The following is a 6,000-nucleotide window of genomic DNA, read 5'->3' on the forward strand; positions in this document are numbered from 1 at the left end:
CGTGCCTGTGACACAGTTTTAGCAGCTTTATGCTGCTCTAAAGGTAAATTATGCTAGACCTTTTTTATCCTGCAAAGCTGTCAGTGTCTTAAAAATAAATTACAGAGCCAGCTTCCTCCAGCGTTTGCTTCCCCTCCCTGCCCTGACTTCCCCCACCCTGTAACCACCCTTTCGTGACACCCTGCACACACCCACGTCCTCAGTGAGCACCTGGAGCCCATCACCCAAACAAGGACCACCTTAACATTGCTCTCAGAGCAAATCCAACACAGCACAAGAGGAAAGGAGATGCCTTCTCCCTGGAAAAGCATTAGTCCCCTCACACAGCTGAGACAAAGCTGCTTTTACACCCAGTACAAAGTTTTCTACCCTTTCCATTCTCAAAGTCCGTGAATTTCATTACATGGTATTTCAGTCACACGCAAACCCAGCACCAGCACAGACACACTTGCACTTAACAGCAAAATAAATATTTCAGTGTTTCCACAAGATATCCAGTGTTGTAACCTTTGGTTTCCGAATCCAAACGCAACATACAATCAATACCCTGCTCCTGCCACTGCAGTAATTCACAGCGGAAGGTTTATTTTAAAAACACTCATCGACTAAGTTTGGTTTTCTTCAAGCAGGGGAAGAAAGGCTGCCTCCAGATTTGGAGAGGATAAATAATTCAATGCCTGAATGCCAAGGGCAGTGCTGCACACATCCATATGGCAGGGACAATGCAGACAGTAATATATGCTGCACATCACCGCCCTGACAGTGCCTTCAACCCTGACCTAGAAAAAAACATCACTTTCTCCCGGCTCCAGCAGCCAATTCCCTCCCCGTCACCACCACCCGCCTCGCCGAGTACGGTGGGGAAGTGTCTCCCAATCCCTCAGCCTGCCCAGGCTGCAATTCCAGCCTCTGCTCACAGCAGCTACACAGACACGAGCAGCGTGACTTACTCACATGGTGAACTCCAGAAATGAGAATAAACCCGAGGATAGAGGGGTTCAGGAATAGTGCTCTCTGGCAGCTCACGCCTTCCCACAACCAACACTGAGAGAAGCAGGAAAAACCAGGCCTGGCGAGATGCCGGCAGTGCCCGAAGGGAGGAGGAGCAGAGAGAGAGGGGAGGCTGTTCATGAAGAGAGCCAGTACCCACCACCCACCTGAACCCCTGCACGGGGGGCTGCTGAGACACAGGGCTCCCATGCCATCCTCAAGGGACTCAGGAACACATGGATCATGCTGGATGGACACAGGACCACACAGATCATGTTGGAGAGGTGTAGGACCACAAAGATGATGTTGGATAGACATAAGACCATACCGACCTTGTTGGACTGATACAGGACCACACAATCCCACTGGATAGACACAGGGCCAGTTGGATGGACACTGGACCACACAGAAGAGGGGAAAAAGCAACTCACCAGGGAAACCACACCTCCAACAACCCTCATGGCCATCTAGCCACATTCACTTCACACTCTCAAAATGAACCATTCAGGCACCATCCTGCCCCACTGTCCTATTTTGGTGATTTCATAATTTCACTACATCCTACAACTCAAAGAAAACATTAGAACCAAGAGGAAGAATTATGGAGCCCAAAATACCCAATATAATTAACTGCACCTTCTAACATGATTATTTTCCTTCCTGACCCCAATTACTCCTTCAGTTCATTAAAGAGAACTCAAATACAGAGCAATGTTAACATGCCAAAGAGTCACATAAACAGAAAAAAAGAGTCTGAGGGTGCCATTACAAACAGAGTTAATGGAACTCCATGATTGGAAATGGATCTTGAAAGCTGTCAGATCAAAGCAAGATCTTCCTCATGTAAGGGCGGCATTACCCTTGGAGCCACGGCGCTAATACCATCTATAAAAATATTTTGCTCAAATAAGTGAAGAACAGCAGCGTTTCATCTGTCAAAAGGTGCAAGGCTTTTATGGGATTAGCCATTCCACATGCAGCATAAAAATTAGAGCAGATTTTTAAAAGCCCCCAGCTCAGCTGATGGAGACTCCACAGCCCAATGTGCACCCGCTTCCTTTACACGCACTCCAGGCCGAGCAGATTTTTCACTCCTATTAGCATTTAAGCTTCTTTTTACCTTTTTTTTTTCAGCCCCTTGTAAAAGATTACAAATTGGCATCACCTACAAGCAGCCCCAGCTGAAGCAGCACCACCCAGACTCAGAGAAATTAATATTTTTAAATACTCAACAGTTGCATGAGAAAATCCACCAGAAAACACCAGTTCTCACACGGGAAAGCTTGAAAATTGGAGCGGAATACGCTCAAAACCAGCCTCCAGAGCACGGGCACTGACAGCTTCCCACCCCCCCTTAGCAGCAGGATTCCAAAGGCAGCGTTTTGCCCAGACTTTTAAGGCTGCACAAACCTGCTTAGGACGCTTGTGATTTCAAATAATTGCCTACACAAGCTTTCCTTTACCATTGCTGGGAGTATTTTTTATGGCCGTGCATCGGTGGCACACAAATTACGTAACACTTGGCTGAGAACCCTCCGAAAAAGCAGCTCCGTGCCGCTAATCCCTCACGCAGGAAGGAGGAAAATATTTAAAAGCTGCATACAAATCATTCCTGTGAGTGTCGTGCAGACTGGTTTAAATTAGATGGGGGTAAAAATATATGTGAGCTGATCACGAAACCCTGGAATCTTTGCTATGGAGACACCAGTTTCTCTCTGCAGCCTTTTACAACCCAAATGCAGGGAATTCTCCCCGGCGATGGAGGGAGCACACAAGCACCTTTACTAGAGCTCATCAAGGAAATACGAGGAGAATAACAACCCCCATGTAAATATTTTCCAGTATTATTTGCTTTGCTGTACTGAAAAGCAGCAGTACCTGCCACTACTTGCTCTGGGTCTACCACCATCAAATCTTAATACCCAGGAGGAATTTCAATCTGCAAGGCAACTGCTGAGCCTGAAATTCAGGTACAGGGCAGGAAGAGGGGCAGGAAGAGGTGCAGACCTCCTAAGAAAGCCATCACTCCATAATTTTACAAAATGTAATTAACCAGCTCTGGCCCTGCGTGTTTCCTTCCCTCAGAGAAGGATTTCTTCACAGAGTAATTAGTCTGTCCCAGTTAAGACTCGAGTCACCACACAACATATTTTCCCCAAAACAAAGCCACATGCACTATTTAAAAAAAAAATATTGCCATTTCCTCACAGCCACTTCAGTCTCTTCCTAGTTTTTGCCTTAGTCACTGCCTGGATCTAAAACTCAGTGAAACACCACTATGGGAGCCTCTAAAACCCCAGGTTTATTCCCACACTGGAGACGCTTCATCATTCCACAGCATTGCTTCCTTTTAATGCATAGAAAAGCAGGAGGTAAGAAAAAAAACACTCTTAGTACTTCAAACACATGTCCAAAAGCCACAACATAAAGACAAAGAGGGCAGATTAAACACTGTAAAGACACACTCGTCGGGAACCTTCCTTTGAAGTATCTGCAGGAAACACTGTCATCACGCAGCCATGTTACAATTACACAGTTAAAATAATCAGCACCAGTTGTAAGTAGCCCATCTGGTTCCCTGGAAAGGGAGCACTGCTGGTACAGTATTGATTAACATGACGAGTCTCACTGACCCCAGAGAAATACATTTGTCTGCTCTGCTGAGCAGCGGAAGAACGCGGCACGACACCACGACATGCTTCGCTTTGTTCATGGGCATTTTGGGGGACTTAGTCCACTAAAATTTGAGTAGAAAATAAAATAATCTTACCAGGTTGGCTACCACACACGAAGGAAGAAATTAAGACAAAGGCATTTTGCTTTGGGGCTTTTTGTTTTTTTGGTTTTTTTTTAGTTTCCTTCCCCCCATCCAAACCCAACCCAAACTGGACAATCTGCAGGTTTAAGTCTGAGAAAATGCTGTTGCAACATCATAAAACCAAAAAGCAGCCCATTAAAAAAAAAAAAATTCACCCTGAGCCATGTTTTTTTATGAAATGGAGAGACAGACAAGAGTTCATTTCTAAAAGCAGAAGCAGAACTGAACAGCAGAACCAATTGTGGAACACGAAATGCAACATCTCCAGTTTCCAGGCAGCCGCAGCAGCCGGCGCTGACATGGCCAGGGATTCTCAGCCACTATTTACAGCAGGAATAAGGCAAGTACGGTTTGGAATGAGGGCTCTCCGTGCTCCAGGCCCAGCGTGTTGTTCTCTGCACAGGCAGCTCAGTTTGCAGGAGTTTCACAAACCAGCCCTCGCTGTGACTCAGCTGAGCCTGGGGGTGCCGCAGGCCCCAGCTTGCCCGCCCAGGCTCACAGCAAGCCCTGCTCCGGGCTGGATGTGCCTCGGCAGGTCCAATACCTCCCGTGGGACTGACGAGTTCTCCTGGAAGCAGAGACCCGGAGCCTGGAAACCGCTGAGCTCCACAAACCCGGCACACCTGGGGCAGCACAGACACGGCTTTGGGGACAGACCCTGACCAGCTCACCCAGAGCCCCAGCGGGCACAGACCACTCCCGAGCCTGATCCTGCACTGCCAAGTGCTTCCCACAGAGAGAAAGCAGGTCACACCAGCAGGGCGTCGTTTGGTGCTCTGAGGAAACACTGTCCCAGAGTTTCCCCACTGAGGCACAGAACTCGGTGTACGCCTTGCTCCACATCACCTTCCAATCCCTTCCACCACCCCACAACCATCTGAGACTGCTCCAACCCAGAATCCGCCAGGAAATCCAGCCTGTAAAAACGTCAACGTTTTCCCTTTTTAAGCTAATCAAGCCAAATATTGAGTTCCTGGTAGGGCACACACAAAGAATGTGCTGGTGTCGTTTGGAAACATGTGAGAGTTAATCTCCTTTTCCCTCTCCAGGACTCCATGGAGTGGTTTTCCCCCACAGAAAAAGGAAATAATTGGAGTGGTTATATAAAAATGTTCCATTTTATGAACAAAACAAAAAAGGAGAAATACACTGAACTCCAAGTTCCTTAAATTTATACAGATTTCAGGAAAGCACAGGGCCATTAGAGCTGTTTTCACCTAAAAATCTTTGCCTACAGAAGGCTAAAAGTGGTGTATCCCCCATTTCAGAAGCCATCTCAGGAGGCAATTTTGCTTCAAGAGCTGCCTGGAATTCGCTCTCTGCCTATAGAGCCGTGTCCCCAGCGGTGAGAGAGCACTTTGTGTACAAAACCAGGAGGGGGGAGGGACCCTTTCCTGCAACTGGATACCAAAACAGATCCCCAAGGCTGGGGGAAGAAGCCAAGCCGTAAACACACGGCCCCTGTGCCTCAATGAAGGGCCCGTTTGGAGCCGCACACCCGGACAGCTGCTCCCTCTGGGAAAGGGCAGAGGGCACCGAGGGCTCGGCTCAGCGCGGCTCCCCCCGAGCGCATTTGCCTTTCTAAACATGAATCCGTCCCCGGGCTGGGGGAGGCTCGTCCTGGGCTGCAGCTGTTTGGGGGTGGGAGCCTTTTTTTTTTTTTCCCCCTCTCTTCCTTTTTTCTAAGGGGCAAAGGTGTCGAGCGGCCCCTCCCCGGCACACAAAGGCTCCTCGGAGGAGAGAAACAGGGAGCGATTTAAAGATTAAACCGGGGACTAAACCAGACCGGCGGGGCTCGGAGCTCGGGCCCTGCGCAGCACGGACAGGGCTAACGCCTACCCGGGATGATGAAATGGGAAACGGAAATTACCATTTCAGACAACTTTTGGTATTGTTCCTCCCAGCGCAACGCTCACCCCGAAATGCGCTTCCACCACCCCCCCCCCCGCCCCGCACCTTTGCGAAAAAAACACCCCCCACCCGAAAAAAAAAGGGGCGGGAGGGGGGCCGGGACGGCGGGCTCGACACGGTCCCCCGTGATTCTCCCACGGCTCCCCAGGAGCCTCCGCACCCCGAAACACCGACCAGCCGCCGGGGTCTCTCTGCAGCCCCCCCAAACCACCCCCCGCCCACTCCTCTCCCCCCCGCTTCCTGCCCGCCCCCCCCCCCCCCCCCCCCCCCCCCCCCCCCCC

General features: G+C 49.6%; 1 protein-coding gene across 1 annotated transcript in view; it reads right to left on the reverse strand.

Moving 5' to 3' along the window:
• The window catches only part of ANKRD11 (ankyrin repeat domain 11), a 134,287-nt gene that overhangs the window by 127,730 nt on the left and 557 nt on the right, over positions 1-6,000 (reverse strand). The gene's annotated exons all lie outside the window — the stretch shown is intronic.

This window comes from Lepidothrix coronata, unplaced genomic scaffold (assembly GCF_001604755.1).
Source record: "Lepidothrix coronata isolate B3197 unplaced genomic scaffold, Lepidothrix_coronata-1.0 Scaffold54, whole genome shotgun sequence".
In the NCBI taxonomy this organism is placed as follows: Eukaryota; Metazoa; Chordata; class Aves; order Passeriformes; family Pipridae; genus Lepidothrix; species Lepidothrix coronata.